Consider the following 15,503-nt stretch of genomic DNA (forward strand, 5'->3'; position numbering starts at 1 on the left):
GCTGGCAGCTATTAATATGTACAATGCTTTTGTGCCTTAAAAATTTGCTTTTGTTTGTATTTGTTTGTTTTGTCTTTTGAGACATGGTCTTGCTGTGTAGATCAGGTTGGTCTTGAACTCACAGAGACCTGCCTATCTGCTTCTCGAGGGCCTGGATTAAAGGTGTGTGTCAACATGCCTGGCTGGCTTTGCTCTTGATGTTGTTGTTGTTGTTTTTTACACAAACAACCTTAATATTAGAATTCTGCTCACAGTGCGTCATTAAGTGAGGTGCCGCTGGGTGACAGGAGGTTGATAATGAATGTGGTTCAGTAGATGGCAGCATTTCCTTTGAAGTTTTTAGTTAGTGGAGTGAATCTTAGCAACTCTTTCACTAGGAGTGAAGGGGATCCCATAAGTGGGACAAGTAAACAAGAATCTTTTTCATTTGCTATATTATTATCTTGAATGAAGCAAGAGGATTTAGAGTTAAGAGACATGTAGAAGATATAGTTTTCTGCATTACATCCTAGACTAGCCCTCAGAAGTTTGTTTACTATGGTATTACTCAGGGAGTGCTGATATATAGGAACATCTGTGTGTTCCAAGATTGAGATCATTGCTACCTGCTGTGGGCACAGATATGGGTGAAATCTACTGATAAGGAGATTGGAGTGTTGTTTGAACAGAATTGAAAGAAAAACTAGTTGATCTGTTTTGCTGTTGGATTTTTATTTTCTGTGTATAGGTATTTTGCCTGCATGTGCATATGCACATCACTTGTATTCCTGGTGCCTGCAAAGGCTAGAAAAGCTTTCCTGAAAGTGAAGCAGCAAATGATTGTGGGCCATCTTGGGGGTGCTGGGAATCAAACCCAGGTTCTCTGGAAGAGCAACAAGTGCTCTGTTTTTGTTTTTGTTTTTCAAGGCAGGGTTTCTCTGTGTAGCCTTGGCTCTCCTGGACTCACTTTGTAGTCTAGGCTGGCCTTGAACTCACAGAGATCCGCCTGCCTCCGCCTCCCGAGTGCTGGGCTTAAAGGCATGCGCTACCACCACCTGGCTCACAACAAGTGCTCTTAACCTCTGAGGCCTTTGCCATTTATATTAATACAAATAAAATGTTATTGAATAGTCTATTTTTATATTAAATTTTATCAGCTAATGACTGCTAGCCTAAACTTTCTTTTTCTTTCTTTTTTTTTAATTAATTAATGTATTTATTATGTATACAGTGTTTTGCCTGCAGGCCAGAAGAGGGCACCAGATCTCATTAGAGATGGTTGTGAGTGACCATGTGGTTGCTAGGAATTGAACTCAGGACCTTTGGAAGAGCAGTCAGTACTCTTAACCTCTGAGCCATCTCTCCAGCCCAAAATTTCTTTTTCTTGTCTATGCAGTCCAGATGGTAAATAATAATGCATTGGTGCATTATCTTTAGGGCATTGTATTGATAATGGGGGGCCCTATGGATGGGTGCTACATTGCTTTTTATACTGTTCAATTGTTTTCTGGAATTTTCCTATAGCAGAAAACTGATATCATAGCTTTAACAGCCATCATTATTTGAGTCTTTTCTAATAGGCATTGCAGGAAGTGCACTCACATGCTTTGTCTCCGAAGACTATTGGCCCCAATTAAAGATGACAAAGGTTTGGACCAGTTCTAGAGCTGTGAATCAAATCTAAGCCACTTGAGTCCATAGCCATTACTTTTAGCATATAATGCTCTGGTTACCATGATGTACTTGAAGAATCTGAGGGATTTTTGTTTGTTTATTTGTTTGTTTGTCAAGATAGGGTTTCTCAGTGTAGAACTGGCTGTCCTGGAACTTGCCAGAGTAGATGGCAAAGGCACGGCCCAGCTAATTAATTGATGGATTTAAATTACATTTTAGTCAGAGAGAGGTTGGAGGTGGGGAGATCGGAGAACAACTTAAAAGGATTCTGTTCTCTTTCCACCATGTGGGTCCTTTCCAGGCTTGGTGGTAGATAACTAACTACCTGCTGACCGGTCTTGCTGGCCCACACCGTACACTTGAGTCTTGGCTGTTCCGTGTGTAGTATTTAGAAGCCAGAGCCAAATATAGTTTTTGTTTTCTGTTTGTTTGTTTGTTTGTTTGAGACAGGGTTTCTCTGTGTAGCCTTGGCTGTCCTGCACTCACATTGTAGACCAGGCTGGCCTCGAACTATCAGTGATCCGCCTGCCTCTGCCTCCTGAGTGCTGGGATTAAAGGCGTGTGCCACCACGCCCGGCTCTAAATGTAGTATTTTTAAATGAAGACATTGGACCTTAAAGGAAAAATGTTTCACTTGGGGATTATTATCAGAATCCTAATGCATGAAGTGACTAATTTGAGAGTATAGGAAATGTATGCTTCTAACTTAAGTAGAAGTGTTTTTGTCCTTAGAGCACAGGCAAATAATTTCTAGAAGATTCAACTTAAGGAGAGGAATAAAGAGGGATATACAGTCTAGTTTAAGCATGCATGTACTATCTTTATTTACAGACACCTTCTAATAGTATGTTAATATTAGAGCTGAGTTTGCTGTCCCTTTCTTCCTACGTATTGTGCACATGCCTTTTTAAAAGCAGTTTTCTGTTTTCTATAATTTATATGATAATGTCTTTTGGGGGGGGATACACTCAAAATTGTAACTAATGTACTTTTTCTATTCCTGTTAGGCAAAAATAAGATTGCATGATTTTTTAAACTTATAAATGTGTTATCTTTTAATATTCTGGAGATAATTTTAAGTAGAAAGTGATTTTTTTTTCAGAAGTATACCTTGTTTTGTAAATACACAAAATTATTATTCATATTTTGGCTGTTTTCTGATCTAGTCTGTAAATTGTTACTATTTGTTTTAAAATAAACATTTTATTATAGTTTTATATGTAAAAGGGAGTTCTCATTCGTGTGGCATATTTGTTGGTAAGATGGCTCAGTTATTAAAACCTTGCCATGTAAGCATGATGATCTGAGTTCAATCCCTGGACCTCAAATAAAAATAGGAAATGAGGACCATCTCCACAAAAGGTATCCAATATGGCACATCTGTGTCTACACACACACAATAATAAATAAACCACTCTTAATTTAAAAATTAATATATCAGCCAGGTGTTGATGGTGTGCATATACCTTCAATCCTAGCACTTGGAAGGCAGAAGCCTTAGGATCTGAGTTCAAGGCCAGCCTGGTCTAAAGAGCAAGTTCTAGGACAGTTAGGCATACACAGAGAAAACCTGTCTGGGGTGGGGATTCGTGGGGCAGTTAATGAGTCAATAAAGTCCATAAAACTTAGGGCTTTGATTTTCTTAGTTTATTCTTAGTTTTTTAAAATATTTATTTATTATTTATACAGTATTCTGCCTGCAGGCACCTGAAGGCCAGAAGAGAGCACCAGATCTCATTATAGATGGTTGTAAGCCACCATGTGGATGCTGGGAATTGATCTCAGGACCTTTGGAAAAACAGCCAGTGCTCTTAACCTCTGAGCCATCTCTCCAGCCCTTCTTAGTTTATTCTTAATGTCAGTTTTCCAAATTACAGTTATAGTCACACCTCTTTAAGCTCTTCTCAAGTTTTCCTTGTTTTTGAAGAATGGATGGTTTTAGACGTCCTGGTCAGGGGTACTGCGGAATGTCGCTCAGCTGGAAGTCAGCTGACATGTATCTCGCTGTGTCATATGGGGGAAGGCAGAGGAGAATTTGAAAATACCAATGGTGGATAAGTAAAAATAAACAACTGTGTTCTTTGTTGACATTGAAATATTGACAATATTCCTTACATTGTTTTTATATTTTTATCATTTATCGTAAAAAATCAGTTGTAATTCTGTTGGAAGCAGAAGTTTGAGTAATAGAATCTCCTTATTCCCTAGAACATTTTCTTCTCTAATTTCACCTATTGGGGGACATTTTGGATGCATTTTGATGTTACTCCTAAGAGCTTTATTTAATCTAAACTGTCCTTTTAATCAGTAATGGGCAATTTTGTGTGAATTGTTAGTTGATTAGAATTGTGGAGATTCTATACAAAGCTATTTTGTCAAGGTAGCCTCCAGCGCTGTAAGATTAAAACAAGATCTGGTTTAGTCACTATTCTAAGATAAATGCTTGGGGAAAGAAAGTATTGTGTTAGTGGTTTTGGTTTGTATTCCAGCCTGGTTTAAACTCTGCTAAGAATTATTGTCTTTTAAATCACTGAGGTCCTCAATTCTACTCCATTAAGGGCCACTTTTCTGCCAATCAAAAAGCAGCATCCCAGAGATTGATTTTTTTTTTTTTTTTTTTTTTTGCACTGGATAGCTATGGCTGCCTAGTGACAGCATTTCCAACTCTTTTATGTAAACAGAAAGCAATCAGATAAGCACTAATCCAAGGATTATGGGGACCCAAATCTGAGGCCAGAAGAATCTCTGCAGTGTATGTCCCTGGCGCTTTGCCTTCTAGTGTCAAGCAATGTCTTTTTCCTGGAAAGCTTGCTTGCTGCTTGTGCTGCCTGTTAGATGTCTGCGCGTTAAACCCAAACACCTCGGCAAGTCCTGAATGGAATTCAAAAAGACACTTACATTTCCATAAATAAATTAGGAATTCAGCGGTTTCTTCGGGCTAATCAGGGCAGGCTGATAAACCTTGCTAGCTGTTTAATAAATGAATTGTGACTGATTACCTATTAATATGGACGCCTCAGGAATTCACCCTGGGGGAAGCAGAGCAGTGAAATAGAGAGGGGCATGGCCCCTTGGGAAATCAGGGCTTCATGTTTGCAGCTTAAATATCTCTGTGAAGTATCAATAAGGAGGTAATTGAATTTTGAACACAAACATGAGTGCTAGATGGATGAAAGGGGGAGGGGGGACCAGATCGGCTCTTCCCTGCCCCTGTGTTCTCCCCTCCCCTGTTCCTTAGAGACCACTCTAGTAAAGATAGATGCTAAATCCATTAAATAAAGATTACACTCTGTCGTTGTAGAAAATGGCAGCTTAGCTGGATCCCTGGGCAAATTGGGGCCTTTTGCAATACAGAAAATTAAAATATACATTTTTAACAAGTATGCTATCCTGCTAGTAATAATGCCAGGCTAGCTTGTGCTCTTCCTTTAGATTGGCTTTTGTTTGGACCCATCGCTTTCTCTTGTATAAATGCCAATCTTTTCTGTATTCTGTGAGCAGAAGGGGCTGGGTTTATTTATTTATTTATTTTTAAAGCTGTTGAGGCCTTTCTCTAGCATCCTGCTTGTTCCTAATCAGAGGAGTGGGAAGGAGATTACTGTCCCATGAATTGACGGTAGATAAATGTTCCCTCCCCTTAACTGGTGAGCCCAACAGAGCCCAATCACTTGTATTTCAGGGATGATTGGACACTGTACAGCTGAGCAAGAAAGCGCTAAAGACTGACATAAACATTGATGTTTGGGGTGTAATTTTACTTGGCTTTATTTCCTCTAGATAAGGTTATTGATTTGTTTTGTCTTGCTAGTTTAAGCCAGATAAAGTCATATTAACATAGAGAAAGAATTGGCATCATCTAGTTGCAGATCATATTTACTCCTTGTTAGCAATAACAAAAGCCAAGCTGTAAGTACTTTTCTTTTTTGTATGACTGGGTTTTAGATTTATGTATTTATTTAACATGTAGGTGTGTGTGCCTGAGTATATGTTTGTGCACCATGTGCTTGCAGAAGCCTGTGGACGTCAGAAGCAGGTGTTAGATCCTTTGGAACTGGAGATACAGACAATTGTAAGACACCATGTGGGTGCTGGGAACTGAACCTGGCTCTGCTGCAAGAGCAGTGGTTGCTTTGAACCCCAGTGCCATCTCTCCAACCCTTAAATACTTTTCTTAAAAAAAAAAAGTTACTACAATTTATTTATTTAGAATGTGTCTGTGTTGTTAGAAAAAACACACTTGGAAGTTGTATCTCTCCTTCCACTTTGTGGGTCCAGGGACTGAACTCAAATTGAAGATTCAGTGCCAAGCCTTTTCCCATCAAGCTGTCTCTCCAGCCTACATACTCTTCCTAATGTGAGTATCAATGTTGGCATTTTGCACTAGGGTTTTAGTTGGCCAGCATTATTACCAGCTATTAATTGAGTGTCTGTTAAGTGGCCTAGGCAATAACGAAAAATGGTCAACTTCTTCAGTCTCAGATGTTTCTTTTGAAAACAAATCATTTCATGCTGTTGCTTATAGAATTCCTTTTTCTCTTTGGATTCTACAAGATGAAATTAGTTCCCTAGGCTATCAAGAAAGTAAAGTGGCTTCTACTTATCTTCCAAAGAATTTCAAGTTTTGTCATTCACTGCAGCTTCTACGCTTGAGACTTTGAGGCCATGGAAGAGAAAATGTGCAGCTTCTTAGTTCTGGTAATCAAGGACATCATTTGCCAGATGGTGTTTTGTTCTTGTTTTGTGAGGAGTTTTGTTTGTTTGTGTTTTATTTTTAAGAGAGAATCTTACTATGGCCCTGGCTAGCCTGCAACTTACTATATAGACAAAGATAGACTCGAGTCGCAGAGGTGTGCCTGCTTTTGCCTCTGCCTCCAAAATGCTGGGATTAAAGGTGTGTACACACACCCCACAGGATCAGGCATGGTGGCACACTCCTGTAATCCCAGCACTCTGGAGGCAGAGACAGGCGGATCACTGTGAGTTTGAGGCCAGCCTGGTCTACAAAGGGAGTACAGGACAACCAGGGCTACATAGAGAAACCCTGTCTAGAAAAACAAACAAACAAAAATATGCCCACCATGCTTTCTCTGGACTTTGTTAATTATCTTTTCCTTGAGCTTCCTGGGGATTTTTAGCATAGGTCTCATTCAATAAGATATCTCTTGGCTTTGTGTATTCATAACCAGAAAACTATTTGCAGTATAATATTGCTTCTTTTTCCTCCTTGTATTGAAAAAAGCTTTTTTGCTCACATAATATATCCTGGTTACTGTTTCCCTTCTCTACTCCTCCTGGCTCCTCCCCACCTCCCATTCCATCCAGATCCACTTCCTTTCTGTCTCATTAGAAAACAAACAGGCCTTGAAGAAATAACAATAAAATAAGGTAAAACAAAATTAATAAATGCATCAGAATAGGACAAAACAAACAGAAGGAAAAGAGCCCAAGAAAAGGCACATGAAATAGATAGATACAGATGTCGAGACCCATTGATTTGTACTCTCTGGAATCCCATAAAAACACTAAGCTGGAAGCCATAATACATCCACAAAGGACACTCTTTCTGATTCCTCTTCTGCAGAGTTCCCTGAACCCTGAAGGGCAGGATTTGGTAGAGACATTCTATTTAAGCTGAATGTTAAAATGTCTCTCATTCTCTGCATGTCTGGCTGTGGGCCTTTGTATTTCTTCCTATCTGCTTCAGGAGAAACTTTCTCTGGTGATGGCTGTGCAAGGCGCAGATCTATGAATATAGCCATATGTCATTAGAAGTAATTTTGTTGCTGTTTTTTGTTTGTTTGTTTTAGAACAGTAGTATTTGGTTTTACCCTAGATCTTTAGGCTATTTAATTGTGGGTTCTTGGTCACCGAAGCAGTGTCAGATATGGGTTCTATCTCCTAGAGTAGGCCTTAAGTAAATCAGATATTGGTTGGTTACTCCCACAAGCTTTGTGCCAGCATTGCACTGACATATCTTGTAGGCAGGACATCACTGTAGATGAAAGAGTTAAAACATAGCTTCTTAAAGTCATTGATTTAAGTTTGGCTGTCTGGATAGTGCTCAAGAGTATCTTGTTTAAGTAATTTCAAAATGATTTAACCTAAAGTGTATGTATGTATTTGTAGGGAATTCATAGCTGTTACCAGGTTCTTAAAAAAGTTACGTTCCCCACAACAGCCTAGTATCTTAGTATGTGTCCTTATTTGGAAATAGAGTCTTTGCAAATATAATCAAATTAAAACAAGGTCTTTAGTGTAAGACCTAATCCAACTCTGTTTATGGAAGGGAAAGTGAACACAGAGGACATGCACTGTAAAAGAGATACAGGGTTATCTGCAAGCCAAGGAGAGAGGCAGGACAGATGCTTCCTTCAAATCCCTCAGGAGAAACCAACCGTGCCAATCTCCTGATCATAGCTTTTGATCTTGGACTTCTAACCTACTGGAAGACTTTGTCAATTATCTTTTTCTTGAGCTTTTGGGGGATTTTAACAAAGCTCTTGTTCAATAAGATATAGCTTGGCTTTGTGTATTCATAACCAGAAAATTATCTGCAGTACAGCGTTGCTATTTTTTTTTTCCTTACATATATATCCTGATTACAGTTTTCCTTCCTTCTACTCTTTCTGGTTCCTCTTCCATCCAGTTCCACCCCCTTTTTGTTCCTTTCCAAAACAAATAAACTTCTAAGAGATAGTATAAGATAAAGTAAAATTAATACATCAGAATAGGACAAATAGAATGAAAAAATAAAAAAATAGAAGTCTCATATTTAATCCACGGACTGTGTTGTTTGTTGTGGTAGCCATAGCTAGTTGATGCAGTCTCTTAGCTGTTAAGGTGCTTATTGCTGCAAATTACAGGCAGCAGCTACTGTTGACTGCAGACTGAAATGTTCCAGGGGACTTCATTTCCAAGACTGGCTCTCAGTACCTCAGCACTGCAGCCTCCTCATGAGTCTCACCTTCAGTGTGCTCAGTTCCTTCTTGGATTGGCTTCTCTCATTTTCTATCATATGCTGACAATAGTACCCTAAGAAGAAAGATGTCTCCTCTCTCGGAATTCTTTTTATCAGTGAAAAAATTCTTATCAGCAAGAGGATATCAGAAGCTTTCAGGCAGATTCTCCTTATATGCCATTGAGCAGTGTTAGTCACATTCCTATGCCCAGATCTTTCCCTGTCAAGGAAGTGAGATGGCCATGATTGACTCAGATGGACAGTAAAAGCCTTCACCCTTGGTATCGGAAGGACCCTCCCCTCCCCTAAGTGTCCCATTACCACACTCTGTATTTGAATAAAACCACAGTTTTGCTGAGGGTGTAGCTTAGATGGGATAGTGCTTGCCTAGCACAGAAAAAAGCCTGGGTTCACTTCCCCAGGCAAAAGGATCAAAACTTCACAAAGTCATCCTTCAATGTATAGCAAGGCCGAAGCATGACACCCTGTCTCAAAATATAAATAAATGAATAAATAAATAAATGTATGCTGGCTGGACAAGATGTGTGGTGGCAGATTTCTGAAATCATAGCACTCAGGGGGCACAGATAGTAAGATCATGAATTAGAGACCTATGTAGACTATATGGCAAAACTTTGTCTATAAAAAAAAACAAAACAAAACAAGAAATAGGAAATGTTGGCTGGAGAGGTGGCCCAGCAGTTAAGAGCATTGCTCTGCCACAGGACCAGGGTTCAATTCCTAGTACCCACATACAAACACACAACTGTCTGTAACTCCAATCTCAAGGGACCTGATGCCCTCTTCTATATTCCTTCGGTACCAGGCAGGCAGGTGGTGCCCAGACAGACATGCAAACAAAACACCCATGAACATAAAATAAAAGGAAATGCTGACATTAATGAGAGCTGTTGTATGCTATAGATGGACATAAGATTATTGGGTTTTTTGCTTTGTTTTTATGTTTTTTGGTTTTGGTTTTTGTTTGTTTGGTTGGTTGTTGTTTTCTTTTTCTTTTTCTTTTTCTTTTTTTTTTTTCTTTTTTTTTTTTTTTTTTTTGAGGCAGAGTTTCTTTGTGCAGCCCTGGCTGTCCTGGAACTCACGCTATAAACCAGGCTGGCCTTGAACTCAGAGAGATTAGACTGCCTTTGCCTCCCAAGTGCTGGATTTTAGACACGTGCTACCACTGCCCAGCACAATTATTGTATTCATTTTTGGTTTTGAAGACTTATTTTTATTTTATTGTATGAAGGGTTTCCCCCAAATAAATATATATCACATGTGAGCCTCATCCCTATAGAGGCCAGAAGAGAGTGTGGAATCCCTGGAATTAGAGTTTCAGATGATTGTGAGCCAGGCAGTGCTGGGAACTGAACCTTCTGGGTCCTCTGCAAGAGCAGTAAGCACTTGCAATCACTGTGCTATCTCTCTAGCCCTGCATAGGACTAATAAAGATCCACACACTCATCATTCTGTTAGTTTATACATTTCTATAATTTGTAAGTATAGATGAAGAGGCATTAGGTTTCCTGGGGTGGCTGATGTGCTTCCCCATCAGCTTTACATGTATATATAGGACTTGGTAAAAATTCACTTTGTATTAATTATTTGTAATAAAAGGAAACAATTTAGCTTTTTAAAGTTTTTTTGCATATATTTTCTACCTTAAAAAATGCTTTATACCATAGGTAATGCTAGTTTTCAGAGATAGCTTCTAGTTAATGTGTACTCAACATTAATTAACTTACTCTTTACTTTCCCAAGCGCTAATGGAAATACTAGATTATAACCAATCTAATACTCTGTGGACATTCTCCCAGACACTTTGCTTAATGTGATTTAAGGCAGTGTGTAATCACTCCTTGCAGTCTTAAGGCCAGTCTTCAATTCATGAGACTCGTATATCCTGTCTGGTTTTAATTAATTTTGCAAGGAAGATGCCAGGAGAAACAGTATTAAGTGCTTTCATATAATCAGGTTATTTCATCTATTGGGTTCTTGTCAGCCACTAATCTTGTAACTTTATCATAACAAAACTTTATCATAAAGGGTTTCTGATATGGTTTGTGGTCTTGTTCCTCAGCTGAGGTGCATGATTAGAATAGCCTTATACTTATGAGTGTCTTATTCGGATACCTGAGAATTTCTTGGAGTAATTGCTGGGTTTGTTTGTTTGGGCTTGGGTGTTTTGTTTGTTTGTTTGTTTGTTTTTAACACTAGGATTTAGAGACCAGCTTTAATTGGCATCAAGTGCACCACAGTGGAGTTGGTAGGACAAGCATAATATATAACAACTGAAGAATACTTAAATGGTTATAAATTAAAAGAAGACAGGAACATGAGAGTTCAAAATAGAAAAAAAAAGTTGGCAGAGAACAACAGTTCAAGAAACATAAAACAGAAGAGAAAACTGTTCACAAAAGAAATTAATACAACTCAATGTACTTAAGGGATTGGGAAAGTCATCATTTGTTATTAACATTTTTTGTTTTGATGCCTTCCAGTTACTATTATATTTTCTTTTTCATTTGTTAAAACCTATTCTTGAAGGCTGGGAAGATAGTTCATTAGTGTTTGTCTTACAAGCACAAGGAGCTGAGTTCAATACCCAGAACTTACATTTAAGGAAAAAAATAAAAAGCCAAGTGTGGTGGCATACCCTATGATTCCAGTCCTGTGGGAAAGGAATCAGGAGGCTGCCATGTCTAGAGCTTGCCTGCCTCAAAAATTAAGGTGGTTGAGCCAATGTGGTGGGTCAGCACAGGCTTATATGCAGGCAAACAGTCATAGACATTAAATAAGTAGATTATTTTTTGAAAGCACTTCTATGGAAACCTGATTACCCAAGCTTGATCTTCAGAACTGTCATAAAGGTGGGAAGAGAGAATAACCTGCACAAAGCCGTCCTTTGACCAAGGCATGCCTGTTTCTGCATACATCACATACCCATCATGATGATGATGATGATGATGATGATTAAGATCTTAAAAGTTGAGACAACCTGATATCAGCCACTAGCCTTCCCATACACAGACATGCACATACATGTGTTAGTACACATGCCAGGACTGGAATCCGTACTGGGATAGTGTAAATTATGCACACTGCATGGGAGTCTTCCCCTGCCCCGGCTAGGATTTACCTGCTTAGAAGAGACTTTCAGGGAATCTGACCAGCCCAAGGACAGTAGTGACTGTCGTTCAAACTTCTCCAACTAACCAATGTAATCACAGTCAACAAACCCAAATCCTATCCTTAAGAGTTTGGAGGTAGTGTCTTGGCTGGTTTGTTTGTCTATTTATTTGTTTTGGATTACAAATAAATTAATTAAACTCCTTAATATAAAAACTAAAGAGCAAAGAAACAACAATGAATAAAAACACCTTGGAGAAAGTAGAGTATGCTTTCGGGAAGGTGACATTAAATTCCATGATACATCTTGATATATTTTAAAGGTTTAGACAGATAGACTTAGATTCCATGAATTAGAAGTAAATATATAACACAACAGAAAGGTGAGCAAAATCCCAGAGAAACATACATATATGTCTGAAAGGAAAAGAAAGTATAGCTTTATTTTACTGTGTGGCATGGCTATGATAGCATTTATATAAAAATGTTCTACCATATGTCAGCCTTTAGGTAGGTCAATAATGTACAGTGTATTCAACTGATTGCATAAGAGTACAGTAGAACTGAAAGTTTCCTATTGCCTAGTTACATGAGCGCTATCGTAATGCCATAATCATATGTGTTGTTCCTGTGCTTACGTGCATGCTGCTATAACAAGTTTGCATGTCCAGTAATGAAAATACAGCAATGAGCAGCCAGCTTGCCAGTTCTGCAAGTAGAAGTGCTTACTGTGCAGGTCTGACTACCTGAGCTCAATCTCTGGAACCCAGGTAAGGAGGGGGAAAAAAAAGAGTGAAGGAGGGAACTGACTCCCCAAAGTTGCCCTCTGACCTCCATATTTGCACCATGGCACATATGCACCCACATACAAACATCATACACACAACAGTAATAATAGTGATTAAGTGTGGTTAAGTGTAGAAATAGTACTGTAACTGTAATAAATGATTATGTTATATATGTATTTACTAAATTAAGTTGATGGTTTAAGAATATGCTCTTATAAGGTATACCATGTTATGCCAGCATTGCCCATATATCTTGTGTTTACTTTGTCTCTGATTATATTTGTGCTTGGTTTAATTGTATTATTTCATTCATCACAGCTGAAAGCAATACCATGCACCATTTAGCCCTAGTATATAGTAGGCTGGATACAATGTTTGTATAACTATACTCTAATAATTACACAAAGACAAAAACCACCCAAATGAAGCATTTCTTTGAATATGTCACTGCCACTAAGTGGCAGAAGGCTGCAGAACTCTAAGAAGACAGAATATTTGCATATATAGTATTGGAATTATAAGTGGGAGAATATGTGGAAAATAGTGAAAATCACCACTGTCTTTATTGTCACCAAATCAATAGGATAGATAAGGTGTCAAATTGACAGGGAAAAAAAAAACCCCAAGAAATAATATAGCATATTATTTATTACTAAGAGACATTGAGGTAATATAAAATAATGCACTGAACAGATGAAAGCAGTTGCCATTGGGAAGTAGTTAATGGGAGCTGTGGTTTTTCTTTTAAAATTATTTAGACTTATTTGACTTTTGAAATATGTACACACGTAACTTTGTGGATGGAAATAGGTGAAATTGCCAGATATGATGGTCCTAGCACTGAGGAGGCAGAGGCAGGCAGATCTCTGGGATTTGAAAGCCAGCTTGGTCTACAGAACAAGTTCCAGGCCAGCCAAAGCTACACAGTAAGACCCTAGCTCAAAAACAAACAAGCTCTTTCCTTTCTGCCGCCACCATGCTATCCAGACTGAGGAAGACCCAGAAACTCGGGCCACGTAAGCCATAGTCATGGCCACATCAGTAAGTGTCACAGGCACCCTGGAGGCCGTGGGAATGCTGGAGGCATGCATCACCACAGGATCAACTTCAACAAATATCATCCAGGTGGCTTTGGGAAAGTTGGTATGAGGCATTACCACTTAAAGAGGAACCAGAGCTTTGCCCAACTGTCAACCTGGATAAGCTGTGGACACTGGTCAGTGAGCAGACCCGGATCAGTGCTGCAAAAACCAAGACTGGAGCTGCTCCCATCATTGATGTTGTGCGATCAGGTTACTACAGAGTTCTGGGGAAGGGCAAGCTCCCCAAATTCTTTAGCAGAAGAACTGAAGAGAAGATTAAGGGTGTTGGAGATGCCTGTGTCCTGGTAGCTTAAAGCTGCCTAGGGAAGTTAATTAAATGCTAACATTTTCCATATGGAAAAAAACCAAATAGGCAAAATTGGCTGTAGGGAGGACAGAGGCTAGATATTATAACATTTAGATATATAGGCTAAGCAACATTTAATAGCAAAAATTGGGAACTAAAATAAGCGAAGAACATATGATTGAGAAAAAAATAAAAGAAGGCCATCTCGTTTTGTTTATGAAAAAGGAGGCTAATTACTTTGAATTAAAATGTGGTTGTTTATGGGGTTTGGCTTTTGTGACCAAATATCACTATAATCCAAAATAAATATTTCACAGTTTCTGGATGAGAGACAACTATTTCCATCCAGGGATGTGGAAATGAAGCTCAAAATTTAAGTCATTGGCAAGATGTTGGTGACAGATTCGAGTAAGACATTTTATTCTTTTCTGTCTTTCCTGCCTTCATGTAAGTGATACTGTCCCATTGTTAGTGCAGTTAGAGAAGTAAAATCATATAATCCCCATTAATACAGTGTTTTAAATGATTTGACCTCTGGGAGCTGATGGGTGCTGATGGGCAGCATCACACTGAATTAAGCATTGGGTCTGGGTGATCTCTCAGGGGAAGGTGAAATTGATGGATCCTTTCTCAGTCCCAGGTGGCTGCTCAGGAGAGCAGGTGTTGCTGGGATGCTGCATGTATTCTGCAGTCAGAGTGCAAGTCTGGTCAAGGCGCAAATTCCCAAAACCACTCAGGCTGCGTCTCCTGGGGAAGAAGCCAACAGTGGCCTCTAGGCTTTTTTGTTTTGTTTTGTTTTTAAGAAAGAAAGAAAAATTAATTATCAGCCAAAGCGTATGTCATTCACTCAAACCCCTGAGGGATAAAGGCATAGGTGACAAATGTTTCTGGAAAGAGGGTTGAACTGTCACTAGTCTTTCTAAGGGTCATCCGTGTTTGGATATAGCATTGCATCCTGTTTGCCCTGCTGTGTTTCCTCTAAAGAAGGACTTAGTGTCTTTAATCATGAAAGACTTGTACAGTTTCTAGAGACCTTTCTGGATTGCAGCAGCATCCTAGCATCGAGTATGAGAAGGGTTGATTTCATTGCTCTTAAAGTGTTGAGGGTTTGCCCATTAGCTTGGCTGTTGCTAAGATTTCACCTATTTCCCTTTGCTTTTGATTAGAGTTCTTACATCCCCTTTCTTTTCCCTCAACTAATTGAGCTTTGATCCGTGCTCTGTCCCAGAGTACAGAATTAGGCACAATGAGAAGTTGTAGAACAGTTGAGTGTTTCCTTTCCTATTTGCCACACCGTTATAAAGAACTTTCAAGCCAGGATTGGTAGTGACTGTCTTAAATCCCAGTACTTGGGAGGGTGAGTGAGGCAAGTGGGATGCTGTAAGTTTGAGGCCAGCCTAGATTGCATAGCAAGTAGCAGGCCAACTAAGGTTACATCGCAAAACCTGTCTCAAAAGGAAAAACAAATTAACTCAGTAGATAGTTGGCCATCCTAATGTATAAAAACTAAATGGGCTTCAAGAAGAACACAGTCCCTCTTCAGTAAATGCTCGGGCGGAACACTGGGACCAGCTGTTAGGATC

The 15,503-nt window shown here is 39.1% G+C and overlaps 1 protein-coding gene and 1 pseudogene across 2 annotated transcripts in view; both read left to right on the top strand.

Moving 5' to 3' along the window:
* Lin52 (lin-52 DREAM MuvB core complex component) overlaps positions 1–15,503 on the top strand; it is a 92,753-nt gene that overhangs the window by 44,722 nt on the left and 32,528 nt on the right. The window lies entirely within an intron of this gene.
* Positions 12,876–13,934, top strand: LOC127191842 (60S ribosomal protein L27a-like; annotated as a pseudogene).

The sequence above is a fragment of the Acomys russatus genome, chromosome 1 (genome assembly GCF_903995435.1).
Source record: "Acomys russatus chromosome 1, mAcoRus1.1, whole genome shotgun sequence".
NCBI classification, from domain to species: domain Eukaryota; kingdom Metazoa; phylum Chordata; class Mammalia; order Rodentia; family Muridae; genus Acomys; species Acomys russatus.